This window comes from Apium graveolens, chromosome 5 (genome assembly GCF_009905375.1).
Source record: "Apium graveolens cultivar Ventura chromosome 5, ASM990537v1, whole genome shotgun sequence".
NCBI classification, from domain to species: domain Eukaryota; kingdom Viridiplantae; phylum Streptophyta; class Magnoliopsida; order Apiales; family Apiaceae; genus Apium; species Apium graveolens.
In genome coordinates this window covers 275,411,760-275,432,111 of record NC_133651.1, presented here as the reverse complement: position 1 = coordinate 275,432,111, position 20,352 = coordinate 275,411,760, and the positions used below count along the sequence as shown (strand labels likewise).

The following is a 20,352-nucleotide window of genomic DNA, read 5'->3' as shown; positions in this document are numbered from 1 at the left end:
CTATTCCCCAAAACTTGTAGCACCTGCAATGAGATGAATCCACAACCAACTAACAAAGTCAGCATACAACCAATTACCAAGATTAAAATACATAACAGAAAGAATTCAATACATTTGCAGTCATCTCGTCAAGAATCAAATATCCTTTCTGAAATCCCTGGATATATGATGTAACTATGCCGCAACGTCCTCTTTTGTTCAAAAAGGCCAACTGAAAATATCATTAACCAATAATAGATTAGAAACCAAAAGATCCAAAGTAAAGGCAATTAAATATGTACCTTGACACGATAGATAAACTGATTTTCTCTATCAACTTCATCCTCGGTAAGGAGTGGATAAAGGTATGGCAAAACTGTATGATAAAACTTATCAAGGACATATACGTGACCCTTAACAGCCAATTAGCCCTCAATTCAGTTTCCTATAGTGAGAGTCTGCAATACAAAGTACAAAACAAAATAATAAAAACACCTGATTAATGAAACCGTAGCAACAACCTCGACTATATTTGCTCCAACAATCACTGACTAATCATGCAAAGAACATATATATAGAAAACACCACGACATGATTGAGCACCAAGATTCCACAACAATCATGATACACGCGCAACAAAAAAATATGAATTTCAAAATCCTTAGACTTATAGTGTAACAGACCATTGAAATGACTTTAATTACCTGTAAATAATGTTGCAGCAGAGATCACAAAGGTACATGAACAGATAAGTGTTAGGACGAAATACGCGCTAATATTCACGCAAGTATACGCGATCGCAAGTAACATAGAATTATTTCTAGTTCGTTCCCACAGAGACTGGTTTAGGTTAACTTCAATTTATGCACTTATGCAACGATGGTATGGTTATTATTCAATGCTAAGCCGATTAACAAGTTGAGATTGTTTATTACTAAGAATTAACTAACATGCAATTAACTAAGAGATTAAAAGGGTTTGATTTACTAAATGAGACAAACATGGGATTCTAACTTCATTACTACTTCATTCAAAGTCTTTGTTCTTAACCTTAGCATGCAATGGTGATGACAACTAATCTAGATAACACGAAACTAGTAAACGCCAACTTTCGTTGTACGAATACCCTACTACCAGAAATTCACAAAAGAGATAAAAGCTGAATAGACACCAATTATGTTGAGACCCTATATGTCTATAGAATTTGGCAACATAAAGGATTAATGCGCAAGTTATCTATCGTGATTACATAGGGCAAGTAACATGGTTAAAATTACCTACAAATCATGCATAATAAATATATGAACCTATGCTAGCATGGCAAGTTCTAAACCTCTATATTCACTTTCGCTTCAATAGAGATTAACACTCTATCTTATATATTAGCTACGCACATAAGACGAATAAGCACAACCAATACTAGGATATCAATCAATCACCACACACCAAGATATTGTAACAAATTAACTATAGAAATCCATAAGTAAATCCGTTAGAACCCCAAGATAACGATTAGTTCATTAAAAGTGAACACATTAAAAGTGAGCTTCTGATCTTGAACCTTCATCGTAAGCTCTCCTTTTTGCACATCAAACATAGTTCGGCCTGTAACCAAGAATGGTCTCCGCAGAATAATGAGAATCTTCTTATCTTCCTCAAAGTACAAAATTTCAAAATCAGCAGCGAAGATGAGTTTGTCCACCTTGACCAAGACGTCATCCACTATACCTCATGGATAAGTGATGGAACGGTCAGCTAGTTGCAATGACATATATGTCAGTTTCAGATCAGGTAGACCAAGCTTCTTGAAGATAGACAAGGGCATCAGATTGATGCTAGATCCAAAATCACACAAGCTTGTCGATCGACGAGTTTCCAATAGTGCAAGGAATAGTGAAAATTCTAGGATCCTTAAGCTTCGGAGGCAATTTCTGTTACAGCACAACACTGCATTCCTCTGTAAGAGCAACAGTCTCTAAGTCATCGAGCTTCACTTTCCGAGAGAGAATACCTTTCACAAACTTCACATAGCTAGGCATCTATTCAAGAGCTTCAGCGAAAGGTATGTTGATATGAAGTTTCTTGAACACCTCCAGAAACTTAGCAAATTGCTTATCCGACTTTTGCTTCTGTAGCCTCTTAGGAAAATGAGGTGGATGATAGACCTGTTTCTCCCTTGTATTACCTTCAGGGGGAGTGTGTTCCACAGTTTTCTTTCTTGATTCCACCTGGGCATCCTTCGGCACCACTGTTTCAGCTACAATATCATTTTCTGGAATTGGTAAGGGTGTAGACGAACCTGCATTCTGGACAGAGTTTTCATACTCTTCGTCTTGCTGAAATTGGGGGCTTGCGACCTTTACATACCTCAAGGTGATGGCGTTCAAATGCTCTTGAACTTCCCTATTTCCTGGATTGACTTCTGTATCACGAGGAAGCATTCATGATGGTCGATTCAATAAGGCGTTAGTAATTTTCCCTATTTGGTTCTCCAAAGTCTTGATAGAAATAGCCTGGCTTTGGCATATAAGAGCCTGGTTTTTCAACATAAGCCTCAACTCCTCCAATTTAGATTTTTCATTTGAAGATTGACCTGAACCCCCATAAGCTTGAATATCATTCAAAAAAATTTCAGATTGCCTAAAACAAAGAAAAGAAAAAAGCGTGACGAGTTAGTTGTTGAAGTTGGAGTTGTTGTCTTGGTGCAAATTGTTGCTGAAAACCAGGAGGATTGAATTGCTTGTTTCCAAACTGCTGGAACGGCTGTTGCATTGCATTCTGATTGTTGCTCTAGCTGAAGTTAGGATGATTCCAGTTGTCAGGATGATAAGTGTCTGGAACTGGTTACTGCGATCTCTGAAAGTTGCTCACCAGCTGAGCTGATTCACTAGATATAGCGCATTGTTCCGTCGCATGCGAACCTGCACACAGCTCATAAACACTGGTTATTTGATTAACACCATAATTAGCCAGATAATCGATCTTGATAGACAACGCCTTTAGTTGAGCAGTAATAGTCGTAGCTGTATCCACTTCAAGAACTCCTGCTACCTTGCCCTGTGGCAATCTATGTGTTGGATACTGATATTCATTAGAAGCCATCAGTTCAATTAGACCATAAGCTTCCTCATAGCTCTTCACCCGTAATGCTCCACCTGATGCTGCATCAAACATAGGTCTAGACTGTGCTCACAAACCATTATAAAAGCAGTTGATGATCATCCAATCAGGCATTCCATGATGCAGACTCTTTCTCAGCATCTCCTTGTAGCGCTCCCAAGCTTCACATAAAGATTCTCCTGATTGCTGCACAAATTGAGTTAGAGTATTCCTGAGTGCAACTGTCTTCGCCATATGGAAGAATTTAGTAAGAAACTTTTGAGCAAGATCTTCCCAAGTAGCAATCGAACCAGCTGGTAGAGAGTGTAACCAGCTCTTATTCTTATCCCTCAGAGAGAATGGGAACAATCGTATTTTTACCGCATCCTCAGACACACCATTTAACCTGAAGGTGTCGCATATCTCTATGAAATCCCTAATGTGCGTATTGGGATCTTCCGTTGGAGAACCCCCAAAGTGGACTGAATTATGTACCCATTGAACCAGGCTTGATCTCAAAGGTATCAGCTGTGATAATTGGCCTGACAATGCTAGATTGAATGTCATTGATCTTTGGTTGAGAATAATCCATCAACACTTTCATTGCTGCTGGATCTCCCATTGCAATAAAACCTAGAGTACATGAAACACACACAAGTAAATCGTGAAAGTAAAAGAATTCGAGTCAGTGAACTTTAACGACCACTGATGTCAAGCACATAAACTAAAAATTAACACCCAGTCCCCGGCAGCGGCGCCAAAAACTTGTTAGGATAAAAACACGCGCTAATATTCACGCAAGTATACACGATCGTAAGTAATATAGAATTATTTCTAGTTCGTTCCCACATAAACTGGTTTAGGTTAACTTCAATTTATGCACTTATGCAACGATGGTATGGTTATTATTCAATACTAAGATGATTAACAAGTTGAGATTGTTTATTACTAAGAATTAACTAACATGCAATTAACTAAGAGATTAAAAGGGTTTGATCTACTATATGAGACAAACATGGGATTATAACTTCACTACTACTTCATTCAAAATTTTTGTTCTTAACCTTGGCATGCAATGGTGATGACAACTAATTAGATAACACGAAACTAGTAAACGCCAACTTTCGTTATACGAATACCCTACTACCAGACATCCACAAAAGAGATAGAAGCTGAATAGACACCAATTATGTTGAGACCCTATATGTTTATATAATTTGACAACATAAAGGTTTAATGCGTAAGTTATATATCGTGATTACATACGGTAAGTAAGATGGTTAAAATTACCTACAAATCATGCATAATAAATACATGAACCAATGCTAGAATGGCAAGTTCTAAACCTCTATATTCACTTTCGCTTCAATAGAGATTAACACGCTATCTTATATGTTAGCTACACACATAAGACGAACAAGCACAACCAATACTAGGATATCAATAAATCACCACACACCAAGATATTGAAACAAATTAACTATAGAAATCCATAAGTAAATCCGTTAGAACCCCACGATAATGATTAGTTTATAACCGAACTCATCGTCACCATGGGTTCCAATAAAAGCATAGTAAATAAACTAAGATAAACTAGGTCTGAAATAACTGAATAATAATAACAAAATACGTTAACAAGAGTATTAGGTTCAAACAACAAAGAAAACAAGCATCCAAGATTACAACTTAAGCAAAGAATCACAAGTAAAAACAAGATATTCTCCTCCTTCATTATATTGTGCTATTAGGTCTTCTTGATTCTATCTCCTTGCTCCTTTTTGTTAACAACGTCTTTTCATTGGTTTATATAAGCTCCACGATGACCAAGACTCTCAAAATCTTCAATTTCGACTTAAATCAGGATTCTGGTGCAGAAATAGGGCGGGGAGGCCGCACTCAAATTAGCGCGGGCGCGCTGGTTTTTTGGCAGAAAGGCGTGGCAGCCGTGCTAGTTTTGGGGGCGGCTGCGCCTGACTTCTGGACTTTTCTGCAGTTTCTTCTTTTGGTCGTATCTTGAGTTCTACTCGTCAGAATTAGGCGATTCAACTGCCCACGCGAAGCTCTCGAGAAACTATACAATTTCAAAATGGCATTGACTTCAGATTCTTGGATCTTTTCAGCATATTTCCTTGAGAAGCTTCTTTCTTCCTCAAACTAATGTATGTAATGCAAAAACGCAAAAACACAAAAACACATCAAAAATACCAGATACTTGAGTCCAAAACACCAATTTAAGCCTAAAATGAAGCGTTCCCAGTACATATAAAATCCACTTATCAATAAGATTATAAAAAATTAATAATGATTGTTTGATTTCTTTGAAGGGAGTTTTTACCTGTAATCCTAAGGCTTAAATGGCTTGATTTCTGGAGCATAATCAATCCAATGATTCCCAGGAGTCCAGATCTATCGGAGCCACCTTCACTATACTTCAGAACAATCGAATAAAAAATTATGTTATCTCAAAGAACTAGCCAAATTACGCAATAAAAGTATTCATCAGTTTAATCCTCAACTACAAATCAACTTACAACCATAAACAACTTTCTCTGCCAAACAACTAACTCACAAAACCTAATTTAAGAAACTATACAACTTTCTCTGCTTTTTCAACAACAAAATAGAGAGAAAAAACTTTTTATAACCTTTATTTAGATTGCACACACCCACGCACATACTAGCCTTTATAAACAATCAATATTACTAGAAATTATAAAAGCAAGCTAATATATACCAGAAAACGATAAATGTATTCAAAAATAATCTATATACCAGAAGACTGAGCAACTAATATACCTCTCTTACACTGATGGGTCTGGTTTTATATCAAAAGACTTGGATATGATATGACACTTTCTTGCCAAGTGTTTTGGTAAAAACCTACTTCCATCAGTCTCAATCTACATCTTTGTTGTTTTCATTCTACAAAGGGACATGGAGATGATCTAAAAATAAAGAAATAAGACAACGAGAGAGATCTTAATTAGTAATGGAGATATAGAGATTGAATACCTCTAATTGGAACCCAGTGTAGCTTCCCCAAAACCCTAATTTCTGGACATTTTTTCCAAACCCGCCGCTCGGTGAAGGTGGGAGTACCCTAATTTATTTAAAATGTTTCACCAAAATTTTCTTTTAACTCCAGTTTCCCCCTTTCATTGGTTTAATATTTCACGTCCTCTGCTTCTATTAAAATGTTACCGCCTAACCCAAAATTAAGGCCCACCCCAACCCAATTTCACTTTATATTTTTTCCAAAATTATAAATATCAAAATATTTGAAATACCCATATTCATTTTATTTTAATTACAATTAATATATTATTATAATTAATTTGTAAAAATTTAAAGTTGTTACATGATTTAATTTTTTATAAGAAAATGTTTTAGCGTTTTCCGATCTAAATATTTTATTATTATTATTATTATTATTATTATTAATATATATAATTATGAAAAAAATATTTAATATATACAAAATTTAAATAAATATTTTTCTTAAAATATATTTCATTTATAAAACAAATCAATAAATTATTTTATCAAAATCAAATATTTTTAAATATAAATTTAATTTTTGATAAAAAAAATATTATTTTATTTATAATCTATGAAAACAATGTATCTTGTATATTTATTTATTTTTAATTTAATATTAAAATGTATTAATTTAGTTTTATATCCATAGAAAATATATCAATATTTGTAAAATATGGATAATTTATTCAGTTTGTGTACATTTACTTTCTACAAAAATTCCATAAATTAGTTTATTCAAATTACTTACTTTTAAAAATAAATTATATTTTGAGTTTAATTAAAAAAAAATCAACTGTATATGGCAACACCACCTGGTGGATTGCAATAGGTGAGACATCTATGTCAACACTAGAGATGTATTGAGTTATAGCAACATGTCTCTCTATCTATAGTAACACCAAAATCTGGGTGTTATGATAGCGTCGTAATTCCATACCCATTGCAACGTTTTCCCTGGCAACACCAGACAAAAACGTGCAAATAGGTCATCTATGGCGTAGTGTGAAGATATAGGCTCAGGCTACATAGGTAGAAAAATCTTGACGCTAGCCTAATGACTTGTTCCCCTAGAACTACGTGAGGCATGTTCCTAATAAATAGGGTACATAGACACTTATTTGAGATATGAGTTGACACTTGAAAAAGAGAAAATAAAATCCAATTCTTTCTTGAGGAGTCATTATACAAGCTAATCCACCTCTACATACAACCTTCCTCCGCCTTAAAACACCACCCCTAGTCTTTATTTCAGCCACTAACCTCCAAAACACTGTTAAACAAAATTCTCCCTCTAACGGTATATATTAGTTAAAAAACTGATAGATTTCAAGGAAGTTACATTGGTAATAGTTAATGCGAACCAGATATATTATCTAAATCCAGTTAAGTACAATTCTAATTAAATTTATGTAGCTTATGGTAGAATATTGAATTTTATTCTTATATTAATAAGATAATTTCTAATGAAAGCATTTGTCTTGATTTATGTGTGTGTGCATGTAAATGTAATATTTGTGTCTTATTATATATGTATAAATATATATTACTTCACATTATTTCATTAAGTATTTAAGCAGTCTGTTAGAGTGTGATTTATCTAATTTTAGGAAATCTAAGAGACGTTCTTATTAGATTTCTAGTAATGATCGTGGATAGTGATGGAGGCGGAACGATAATTTGGGGGGGGGTCCGGGTTTATAGTCTGGGAGTGCGAGCCGGGGGAAGGCGTCACGAGCGGCTACAAGCCTCCCACAACTCAAGTAATGCAAATGATGAAGGGGAGAGAAAAATTGTTAGAGTTGGGGATCTAAGGAGAATATTAGATCGAATGGAGCAAAAGAAGAGGGGGACACCTATCTCTGCGGCCCCGTCTCCATTCACAACCTCTATTCGAGCCTCTCCTCTACCTCGGGTATTGAAGCACAACCCCGATCTTCTGTTCAACGGGGAGGCATACTCGACTGAATATCATCTCCAATTTAACACGGTGATGGAAGTCTACCAAGTCCCGAAGCCAACCCGCCGTAGGCTCTTTATAACATCACTCCGAGGAAGCGGTCAACATGGTTTTTTATAAATTGGGGTCGGACACTATAGGGACATGGCAACAATTAGGGGATTTGTTTTTCAGGCAATTTTAGTGTATCCGTCATTATTATCCACCAGTGGTCACACTGGCCAATATCAAGAAAAACGAGGGAGAGCCTCTTCTAGAGTATTTTAGACGATTTAATATTGAAGTTTCCAAGGTCAGAGAGGCCACCGAAGAGACAATAAAGAATTTCCTAATTGATGGGTTAAAATAAGGGTCAAAGTTCTGGAAGAGCCTCCTGAATAGCGAGCCTAGAGCGTTAGCTGAATCTTATGAGCAGGCTGAGCCCTTCAATTAGGTAGAAAAATTGACGAGACAATCAAAGATTAGTGATAATTACCGAGATAGGATGGATATATCTTCAAGTCCCGAGGAGATATGGAAGACTTATTAGGGTAGCTCAAGCCCAAAAAAGGCTGCTAGGGCAAGGAGACAACCAAAGAGGCAATGAGGCCTTATACAAGCAAATGGCAGATGCACACGCCCCTTGTGGTATCCATTGACCATATATATACAACATATGCAGGGGATGGAGTGTTTAAAAAGGCAGCCCCCTCATAGACTACAACAAAAAGAACACTTCAAGATATTGTGCATATCATGAGGCCACCGGACTTGATACAATGGACTATAGGCAGTTAATGATGAGATCGAAATGCTAATCCGCCAGGGCAAGTTAACGGAGTGGGTTGTCAAGGAAGTTCGAAAACACAGGTCAGAGTACCATATTGTCCCTCTACCACCACCAGAAAAGAAAAAGAGGGTGGCTCGAGCCAGCAGTATTCACATGATTTTAGGGTGGTCTCACATTGGGGGAGACATCTGAAAGGCGATGGATAGGTATGCACGAGAGGCGAAAGATAAGCCTCTCACTAATGTTAATCATCTCAGCCAGAGACCCACAAAGTTCTTTGAAAGGGACATTGATGATATTATGTTCAGGGAGACCTATATGAAGTGGGTTCACTACCCTCATACTGATACTTTGATGGTAAAAAAGAAGATAGGAACAATAAATGTATATCGAGTCATGGTGGATACTGGGAGTTTAGCAGATGTGTTAACATGTGATGCTTACAACGAGCTTGGTTTCTTGGATAAAAAGTTGACATCCTCGGGCACATACCTGTATGGGTTAACGGGATATTCGATAGGAGTGAAGGGGAAAACTCAACTCCCATTTATTTTAGGAGATGAACCTCATGTGGCCACCCAAATTATCACCTACACCGTGGTAGACCAGCCATATGCTTACAATGCCATAATCGGCCAGTCGATGCTAAGGGATATGCGAATGGTGACCTCGATTCATCGTATGACTATAAAGTTCTAACTTCGATGAAGCTAATAAATTTCAAGGGTTTGTTACAATTAGGCCCTCAAAATAACAAACAGGGTAGCGCTGCTAAGTAGGCGATGAAGCCAGGGGAATATGATGTTCTCATGAAAGAATCCGATGATAGGAAAATGAAGCATCGCGAGGGACATGAGACATGTAATATGATCTCAATTGAGGAACTTACAGAATGGTACTTTTTGAACCTGGGGATTCAAGTAGAATCACAACTTACGGTGTTATTGATGGAGGCCTTTCAGCCCATCATGATAATGCAGGAAGGAATAGTGGAGGAAGCAAATGATGATGAAGAGAGCACATAGCAGCTAGTCGCAAGGATTAACAAGGGAAAATAGGTACGAAGGGAGATAAACAACCACCATGGATTTTCCTAATAGTATCACCCGAGAGGTGACAGCATCTTATAAGAATTATGGTTCTTGTTCGAGCCCGTCAACGCAAACTAGAAAGTACCGAGGGGATAACGGTTACAGAGATGGGTGAGACCAGTGAACCCCGGGCAGACCCGGACCCAAGGATGCCCTTAATGGTGGAGAGGGTTGGAGCCGAAGAAGATAATATACCTATCCTGGTGGATCCTAGTGGTCCCTCTAAAGTTGTCAAGAATGGCTCTAACCTGAACCCAGAACTAAGAGAAAGTTTGACCAATTTCTAAAGAAGAACTTGGATGTCTTTGTGTGGTCTCATTCTGATATGGCGGGAATCGATCCAGATGTTATATGCCACTAGCTCAATATAGATCCAAAAAAGAAAGGGGTGAAGCATAAGATGCGATTAATCAGCGGAGAGAGGGCAGAGGCCCTCAAAGAAGAGATGAACATGTAAATGAAAGCGGGGCTTGTAAAAGAAGGCTTCTACCTTATGTGGCTGGAAAACCCTGTGCTAGTCAAGAAGCCTAATAGTAGGATGATAATCTCATAATTTTGCATTAATTAATACCTATTTATTGCTTGCTCCCGAATTAAGAATTTAATTTGTTGCATTTATAGGTCTTTTATACAAAAAAGCAGAAAAAGAGAAAAAGAAAAGAAAAATGCAAGAAGGGCAAAAGTGGAAGAAGAAGAAAAGAAAAGAAAGGAAAAGGAAATGGGAGTTGGCTACATTCAATGGTCAAGATTCTACCAACACACATGGCAAATGTATGGCTTGGATTTAGCCAACACCCCTAAAACCCTAATTCTTATCCTATAAATACTCACCCCTTGTCTTGTAAACCACACCAAGTAGCATATAGCCAACCTAGTATTTTCCATTTTTAGTTGTAGCCTCCTTTCCTTTATAGTTGTAGATCTACTTTTCAAGTTGCAATCATTCTTCATTATTGCAAACACTCCCTTTTTATATTAATGCAAGTTTGTTCAATTTTATTAGCCTCTTTAATCTTTAAGCTATGATATCTTTCTAAATCCAACAAGTAATAAACTTGGGGATATGAAAGGAGCTAATTTAATTATTGTTCTTAGATCTACTTTTATTTAGGTAGCATAACTTTAAGATTTAAATTTGCATTAGTTAGCTTATTTATACTTTCAACTAAATTCCTACATTAAATCAATTTATGTTGGGAATTTGGTCGATTAAATAAAATTTAATTTACTGTAGCTTAACCTTTAATTAGTTAATTCTCAACGTTTAATTAGTTTTAATCTCAAATAATCAGTTTTAATATCATTTTACTTCGTTTATTCCCCTGTTGCAAATCTAACCCACCTGCCAAGCCCTACTTTCTTCTATTTGCAGTGTCGTTACTTCTCCAAACACATACTTCAATTTGTCCAGAACCAAACCGGGCTTCCTTCTCTTTACAAATCTCCGAACAAACCTCATTTTCCGTTCTTTCAAATCACAAAAGAAAACCCTTAGTCTGAATCTCAATCTATGTTCACCGAGTCAGAACCGAGTTGTCTGAGTTCGAGCTCTCCTGTTTTCATTTTTGGATTTCTGCCATTTGTTTATTGAATTTTGCTTTCTTGTTTTTGCCGAGTTGGAGTCGTTCGCTTGTTGAGTCACTGCGCCGAGTCGTTTCACTTACTGAGTCGCCACGCCGAGTTGTTGCAAATTTCAGTCCCCTTATTCGATTCCAATTATTGTGACTTATTTTTTTTGAGTTCCGCTTTCGTTTGTTGCCGAGCTGTCACGACTCGAGTTGTTTCGCGAGTTTTGTTTTGCTCTGTCACTGCTGCGATTTATTTACGACATTTTTATTTCTTGTTTCGTAGAATTGTACTGAGTCGCCTCTCTGTGTTTTCTCCAAGTTCGATTATTAGCTGTTGTTCGATGTTTGTTTCGCTTGAATGAGTCATAGCTGTGATTTGTTTTTGTTCCCGAGTTTTGTGTTATTTTACCGAGTTTCTTTACCGAGTTGTTTCTGTTTTTCTTTTGGTTTTGCTGGGTTAGCCCAGTTCATTGATTTATTTGTGTTGTTCACATGTATCTGTAGTTAATCTGTTTTGGATCGGTTATTTGAGATACAATTTATTTTTCGTAGTTAGCAAGTGATTGTGTTTTTGGCTAGTCGAATAAACGAAGATGTCATGTCCAAATTTTTGTAGAATTTTCTGTAATTATTAGTTTTGATTTTATTGATAAAAACATGTTTTAGTGATAATTAATTTAATTAGAACTATTTAGTAGTTTAAATTAATTTAGAGGTAATTAATTAGTTTAGTTATAGTAAATTCTCTTTTCGACTTTGTAGATTTTAAATTAATTTTAGAAAAGAAATTCTCACCTCCCACTTTAAAGTTCTTGTTCGCCTAAATTAATAATTAAGGAATTGCGAGAAATTTATAGTCTTTGAGGAATGAATCTCAAAATATTAAAACGAAAATTGTGCGCTTGCAATTTAAATATTTATCTTTGGTATATCAAGTTTTTGGCGCCGCTGCCGGGGACTATAATTATTTTTTCGCACCTTAATTTTTTAATTTTTCGAATTAGTTGTACTTGCTCTCTTTGTTTAATTTTTTTTTAGAAAATTGAAGATTTGGAAAGCTCGTTGGAGCTCCGAAAATTGCCGAGGCTCGAAGGAATTTTGGGAAGCTTGCTTGGGTAACCCGTATCTCTCTCTTTTCGTATTTTTCACTAGTTAAAAAGAATCACAAAAAAAATGAAAATTCAAAAATAAAAAAATAAAAAAAAATTAGTTATTTAAATATATAATTGTTGCATCATGCATTTGTTCACCTAGGAGCACATCATCTTAGATTTTATTTTTTTATTTTTAATTTTTCGTACCTTATAAATTGTGGTGATTGATGGAGGACCCGAGGTACGTTAAATTTCTTTTTTTCTTTAGTTAGGACACGTAGTTTAGAGCATCCATAATTGTTTATCGCTTTTATATCTCGTTGTGTGTTGCATCATTTAAATAAACTTTAAGGGCAAAACCACAATACAAGATAAGGGGAGGGATTTCATCACTTTTTCCTTGGCCCACAACCATTAAATCCATCATTTTGCATACCATAGCCTTTTTAATAAAAGTAAGTAGACATTAGCCCCTAGGACTTCGCGCTCAACTAGGAAGAAAACCTGAAATGATCAAATCTCTAAGTATTTATTCTTTGGTGTCTAGGCTAGCGAAAGCTTACCTGGCCATTTAGATTGGTGACTAGGATGGTATTTAGCCTCTTGGCAATGCTTGCACCTACCTGGCCAATCAGAAAGAATACTTTTAGTTTTGTGAATTTTAGTAATATTTTTTTGTTAGGAGCAAGTCTAGGGTTTTTTAGGGAACCATAGATTTAGAATTTTTCTTTCGATTTTGCACCCTTTCTTTTGCGTGTTTTAAATTCTTGCACTTATTTGCTACTTGATTCATATCATGTTTATGCGTACTACGTGGATTAGAGATAATTACTCTAGGTTAGTGAGACCAATTGAGCGTAATTCCTCATCGGAATCCGAACCCGTAGAAATTCTTGAACCCGTAGTAAACATGGCAGTTTCTCTTAAGGATCATTGTTACCCCGCCCGCTCGGCCCAACCTTCTTGTATTACTCTTCCACTGGTTAATGGAAATAATTTGAAATTAAAGGTCATCATATTAGCATGTTACCTAAATTTACCGGGAGTGAAGGTGAGGATCCGTATCTTTTTATTCATGAATTCGAGGAGGTTTTTGCTTTACAAAAACTCCAACAATTGACTGAGGATTCCATTAGGCTTAGACTAATCAATTTCGCTCTTAAAGAAAATGCTAAAAAATGGTTACATAGCCTACCGGTTAATTCTATTTCAACTTGGGAGGGATTCGTAGTCATTTTTCTAAAAACATATTTTCCAAATCATAAGACTACGAGACTTAAAAATGAGATTAATCATATTCATCAAAAGAAAAATGAGTCTTTTTGGAAATATCTTGATAGATTTAAAAATATATTATCCCAATGTCCCCACCACGGAATAGAAAAATGGAGACTTTATAAGATTGTTTACGAGGCCTTAGATAGTTCTACAACCGCGTTATTAGAGTCTATGTGTCAAGGCAAATTCATGGAAAAAGACGAGGATCAGGGTTGGGAATTTTTAGAGGAACTAGTAGAAAAGACCATGTTGTGAGAGTCTACTAGGGAGCCGAATAGGGAGCCTAGTAAGCATAATGAAATACTCGAAATAGAAAAGTGGATACTTTATAAGATTGTTTACGAGGCCTTAGATAGTTCTACAAACGCGTTGTGAGAGTCTATGTGTCAAGGCAAATTCATGGAAAAAGACGAGGATCAGGGTTGGGAATTTTTGGAGGAACTAGCAGAAAATACCATATTGTGAGAGTCTATTAGGGAGCCGAATAGGGAGCCTAGTAAGCATAATGAAACACTCGGTTCATTATCTAACAAAGGCTTGCATTTAGTTGGTAATTCTATAGCAATCGAAGAGAAGTAGCTACTCTCACTAGAAGATTAGAAGCTTTAGAAACCACTAATGCCCCTTCCCAAGCGTCTATGTGTGCAAACTATAAATCTCATAGTCATGGACCTCAAAACTTTCAAGAGTTTGAGCAAGTGAATGCTATGTTTCAACCTAGACCTAGGAATGACCCTTTTGCACCCACATACAATCCCGGGTTGAAGAACCACCCGAATTTCTCATGGACCCAAGGCCAAAACTACCAATCTCCTTAACCCACATTTTAAAAGTCTAATCCAAACTCTTACCCCACTTCTAGTCAAAATCCTTATCCAAACCCAGATCAAGCACCCTTGAATCCTCCCGGGTTTAATGATTCGGATAAGAGACTTAATTCCTTAGAAAAGAGTATTGAGGCTTTGCTAAAATCTCAAACTAATTTGACTCAATCTCAACATGCCTTCACGAAAACCATGACCCAAGATAGGAAATTATTGAATTCCAATTCCCAAACCATATCTAAGTTAGAGGTTCAAATGAGTCAATTAGCTAACACGATCTGTGAGTGCGAGAAGAACAAGTTTCCAAGTCAACCCGAGGTGAATCCTAAATTTCCGCTTAATCAAAGACCTCATGATGTGAACGATGTCATCTCTCTACGCTCGGGAAATCAAGTTGGTGTTGATGCTAACGAAGAATAGAATTCGAGTTCGGAACCTAATCCTTCACCTTTGAGTTCGAGTCTAGATCACTCGAAGCAACCCGAGAATCTCGAGTCTAGCAAAACACATCATTCAATTGCACCACCTTCGAAACCTAGCCCCGATTTGTCTAACGAAATAGTCTTTACGCCGAAAGCTTCGTATCCTCAATGACTTATTTCGAAGAAACAATCAGCTCAAGTAGACAAGATCTTAGAAGTTTTCAAGCAAGTTAAGGTCAACATTACTCTTTTAGATGCCATTCAACAAATTCCTTCGTATGCTAAGTTTCTAAAAGAGTTGTGTACTCATAAATGAACCACTCATGTTCCTAAGAAAGCCTGTTTGACATCTCAAGTTAGTTCGATTCTCTCAAATGAAATTCCTGTGAAATATAAGGACCCCGGTTGTCCTACTATTTCTTGTGTCATAGGCAACACTTTTGTTGACAAAGCTTTACTTAACTTAGGTGCTAGTGTGAATCTTATTCCATATTCAGTCTACCAAGAATTAGGTCTAGGTGAACTTCAAAAGACCAATGTCACACTTCAATTAGCTGACCGTTCTATCAAAATTCCTAAGGGAATAATTAAAGACGTGTTGATTAAGGTTGGTGATTTTGTTTTTCCCGTTAATTTTGTGGTCCTAGAAACTGAACCGGTCAAAAATCCTAAAAATCAAATTCCGATCATTCTAGGAAGACCTTTTCTAGCCACATTCAATACCTTGATTAATTGTAGGAACGGTTTAATAAAACTAACATTTGGAAATATGACCATTGATCTTAATATTTTTCATGTCGGAAACCAACCCAATGACTATTTTGACCAACACATGGAAATTAATTTAATTGATAAAATGCTTGATCATGAAATCATGAGTGTCGATAATGCTCTTGACTTTTGCTTAAATTATTTTTGGTCAAAATTGGGTTGATTCCGATTACACTAATGAGGTCAATGAGATGTTAGAGTCCACCATTCCTACAACTAACCAAGAGCTTGAACCACTCCCTTTGTCCCTTGATCAAGCTAGTGAACCAGTAGAGCCAAGTCCACCAGAATTAGAACTCAAACCTCTTCCTAACACTCTTAAGTACAAGTTTCTTGGTCCTAATAAATCTTTTCCCATCATAATTGCTTCTAATTTGACCCCATCTCAAGAAGAGGAACTTTTAAGTGTGCTTAAAGAGAATAAGGAAGCCATAGGTTGGAGTATTTCTGATATTAAAGGAATTAGTCCGGCAATTGTCCAACATAGGATTCACTTAGTTGATGATGTTAAACCAGTTAGGGAGCCACAAAGGAGGTTAAACCCAACTTTGATGGAAGTTGTTCGGAAGGAAATTCTTAAGTTCCTAGATAATGGGACCATCTTTCCCATATCTGATAGCTCGTGGGTGAGTCCGATTCAAGAAGTACCTAAGAAATCGGGTATTACTGTAGTGACCAACGAGAATGATGAGCAAGTTCCCACTCGTGTTTAATCTGGTTGGAGAGTGTGTATAGATTATAGGAAACTCAATTGTGCCACTAGAAAAGATCACTTTCCTTTACCATTCATCGATCAAATGTTAGAAAGGTTAGCAAATTTCGCTATTTCGATTTTGCGAGTCCATTCCTACTATTATTTCCTAGATGGTTTTTTCGGATATTTTCAAATCCCCATTGCTCCCCAAGATCAAGAAAAGACCACGTTCACATGTCCTTTCGGAATGTTCGCTTATCGTCGTCTAGCTTTTGGTTTGACCACGGCCCCTGCTATATTTCAACGATGCATGATGATCATTTTTTCCGATATGGTAGGTGAATTCCTAGAAATTTTCATAGATGACTTTTCCATCTTTGGTTCTTCTTTTCATCAGTGTCTCAACCACCTTGACCTAGTTTTGAAAAGGTGTAAAAAAATGAACCTCATTCTTAATTGGGAAAAATGTCATTTCATGGTTAAAGAAGGAATCGTCCTTGGTCATAAAATCTCAGAAAAGGGAATTGAAGTTGATAAAGCTAAAATTGATCTCATTGCTAGTCTCCCTCCACCGAAATCGGTCAAAGCAATTCGCTCATTTTTAGGACATGCGGGTTTTTATAGGCGTTTCATTAAGGATTTTAGTAGAAAGGTAAGACCCTTGACCAATCTTCTTTCTAAAGATGTCAAATTTGGGTTCAATAGTGATTGTTTACAATCTTTTGAACACCTTAAGAAAGAATTGACTTCATCCCCGATAATTAAATCTCCCGATTGGAATGAGCCTTTTGAGTTGATGTGTGATACCTCCGACTATGCAGTTGGGGCAATTTTAGGGCAACGAATCAATAAGATACCTCATGTCATATACTACGCTAGCAAGACCTTAAATGATGCCCAACTTAATTACTCAACCACCGAAAAAGAGCTTCTAGCCGTAGTATTTGCCCTCGAAAAGTTTAGGTCTTATCTTATTTGTTCGAAAATCATTGTTTACACTGATCATGCCGCCCTTCGATATCTTTTCTCAAAAAAGGACTCAAAAGCTCATTTGATTAGGTGGATCTTGTTGCTCCAAGAATTTGACCTAGAAATTAGGGATAGAAAGGGGTCTAAAAATGTCATTGTCGATCATCTTTCTCGATTAGTAGTAGAGTCAACCGTTGACTTGCCTGTGAATGAATCTTTTCCGGATGAACACCTTCTTTCTATCTCTACCCTCCCTTGGTTTGCCGACATTGTTAATTACCTTGTCACCGACAACATTCCGACTCATTGGTCCAAGCAAGATAAATCCAAATTCTTTTCACAAGTCAAATACTTCTTTTGGGATGACCCTTATCTCTTCAAGTATTGCCCGAACCAAATCATTAGAAGGTGTGTCCCAAATCACGAGTTTAGAAGTGTCCTTTCCTTCTGTCATGATCAAGCTTGTGGAGGTCATTTTAGTGCCAAAAAGACGGCTGCCAAGATACTCCAAAGTGGTTTTTATTGGCCTAATTTATTTAAGGATTCCGCGGAATTTTGTGCCGCTTGTAGTAGGTGTCAACACTTAGGAAAGATCACAAGACGTAATATGATACCAATGAAGCCGATCCTAATTATCAAAATTTTTGATGTTTGGGGGATAAATTTTATGGGTCCATTTCCTTGCTCATTTGGCAACCTCTACATTCTCTTAGCGGTCGATTATGTGTCTAAATGGGTCGAAGCTGTCACGCCCCCAACTTAAACAGCAAAATAAATATAACTATTATAACATTTTAAGAAGAAGTAAACATAACCAACTCCAAGATCTTACAGTTTAGGGTTTGGATCAGCCCAACACTACCATCTATTACAAATGTTTTTAAATAGCGAATCCTCACACAAAACTACTATCTCTTATTCTACCTGAGCTCGAACATAAGCATCAGCATCACAGGTCTTACGGGCAGTCTGCTTGAATCTAACCTTAGCTGTTAGCTGAAATATCAGGGTAAAGCAAGGAGTGAGCCAAATGCTCAACAAGTGCTAAACAATACGATGCAAAACATAAATCGATATATATCTTAAGGAATGACAGTGAGAGGACATAACCAATGATATCGAGAGATAAAACTTTTGGGTGGTGGCATCATTCTATTTGTATCAAAACAATTTCAAAATCATACTTTTTAATCAAAATCATTTTATGACGCTACGGATTATAGCCGGTGATCAGCCGCGAAGTAATCCTGAACCTCGCTGGGTTCTAAAACATTAATGGGAATCCCTAGGCAACTTTTAAGTCTAATATAAGTGTGGAAATGACTCGCATCTCAGTCCAGATCCACTATTCAAAGAAAACATTTATCCCCCTTTGGGACTGAAAACCCACATTTTATTTATTTCAAAAACTGATGCCGAATTATAACAAAATCTCTTTTTACAGTAAACATTTTTATCAAGAGATTATAGATCAACTCGAAACACGGGAAAATGGTACTAAATCTCAGGGCCATGATTCACAAAACTATACTCTATTAGGGAAACCGAATGGTTTTCATATATCAAAGTTTGGACAAGGGGATTTAGTGAGGCTATTAGATATTATGAAGGGTAATGCCAAATTGGGCTTAAAGCAATTGTTTCTCGTTAAGGTACAGGTGTTGGATCATCAAGAAGATAAGCTTCATGAATACTAAGGGTGTTAAGGTATGAAGAAATGATCTTTAGCTCAGGATATATCAGAATTGTCAAGCTTTAGGATAAGAAAGAGGGGTATCAATTGATGAGGAATCACTTTGATAAATATCTGGCCTTCAGGATTCAAGGTAAGTTTCTAGAGGGGTTCAAGTATCCAGATGAGATATCAATGCTTAGGAATCATTAGCATGTTAATCAAGAGAATCAACCAAGTGTTTTAACAACCCTTTATTCTATCATGGAAGCAAATTACTTTATTATAATAGGACTACTTTGCAATAAGTACTCGAGGGTTCATGGCATCTTTGTATAATTCAAAGATAAACATAAGATACGCTTGATTTAATATATCAAATGACACAGGATAGTTGCAGCAGTGTATGAACTATTAGCAGTGAATATGAAGGACAAGTTGAATCACTTGCCTTGAGAAAGGCTGGTCTGGTCTGACTGGTAGGAGCAACTGGAAGCTTCACTCGACCTTTATGGCAAGTTTTCCCTCGTCTCGAGATCCTACATAAATAATAATAATCCTCATTATAATATATTCTTACTAACTTAACCTATTTACAACCCGAATTTAAACACGGATGACACTTAGACCTATATGCACTTAATTATAATTGCACACACATAGCCACATAATCACATATCATATATTAATACCAAATAACACCATATACACCATAATGCAACACTAGGCTTGGATGATCTCGATCCCCCCAACTTAAGTCACTTGGTCGCTAAACTAGACAAAGTCTTCAAATTTTGGTTTCCTAACTCGATGTGCCTTTTCTAAACTATCCGAGGCCTATTGACCCTCACTTGTGCCTTTTTCTCTACTGACCTTATACTATCTTACAACTATGGTGGTCAACCTAAATCTCACTCCTAAGTGTTCTAAAACTATGTGCTAAGTGAAAGTGCTCACTGGTGCAAATATCAGAATGACAACTATGGTTTCTTGAGTGCATTAGACACTCTTAAACTACAAGTTTTCATTCAAACCTTTTACACAAGACTCTCCTGACCTAAGGGCATCTCCCAAACTTGATGTGGCTCAAGGGCCTGGCTTGGGCCTTCTTGGGCCTTCTTGGGCC

The 20,352-nt window shown here is 36.7% G+C and overlaps 1 non-coding gene across 1 annotated transcript; it reads left to right on the top strand.

Moving 5' to 3' along the window:
- Window positions 1-3,211: 3,211 nt before the first annotated feature.
- LOC141663401 (small nucleolar RNA R71) lies at window positions 3,212-3,318 on the top strand. Its single transcript, XR_012551473.1, has one exon. It is a non-coding gene; the product is annotated as a small nucleolar RNA R71 (small nucleolar RNA).
- The last annotated feature ends 17,034 nt before the right edge of the window (window positions 3,319-20,352 follow it).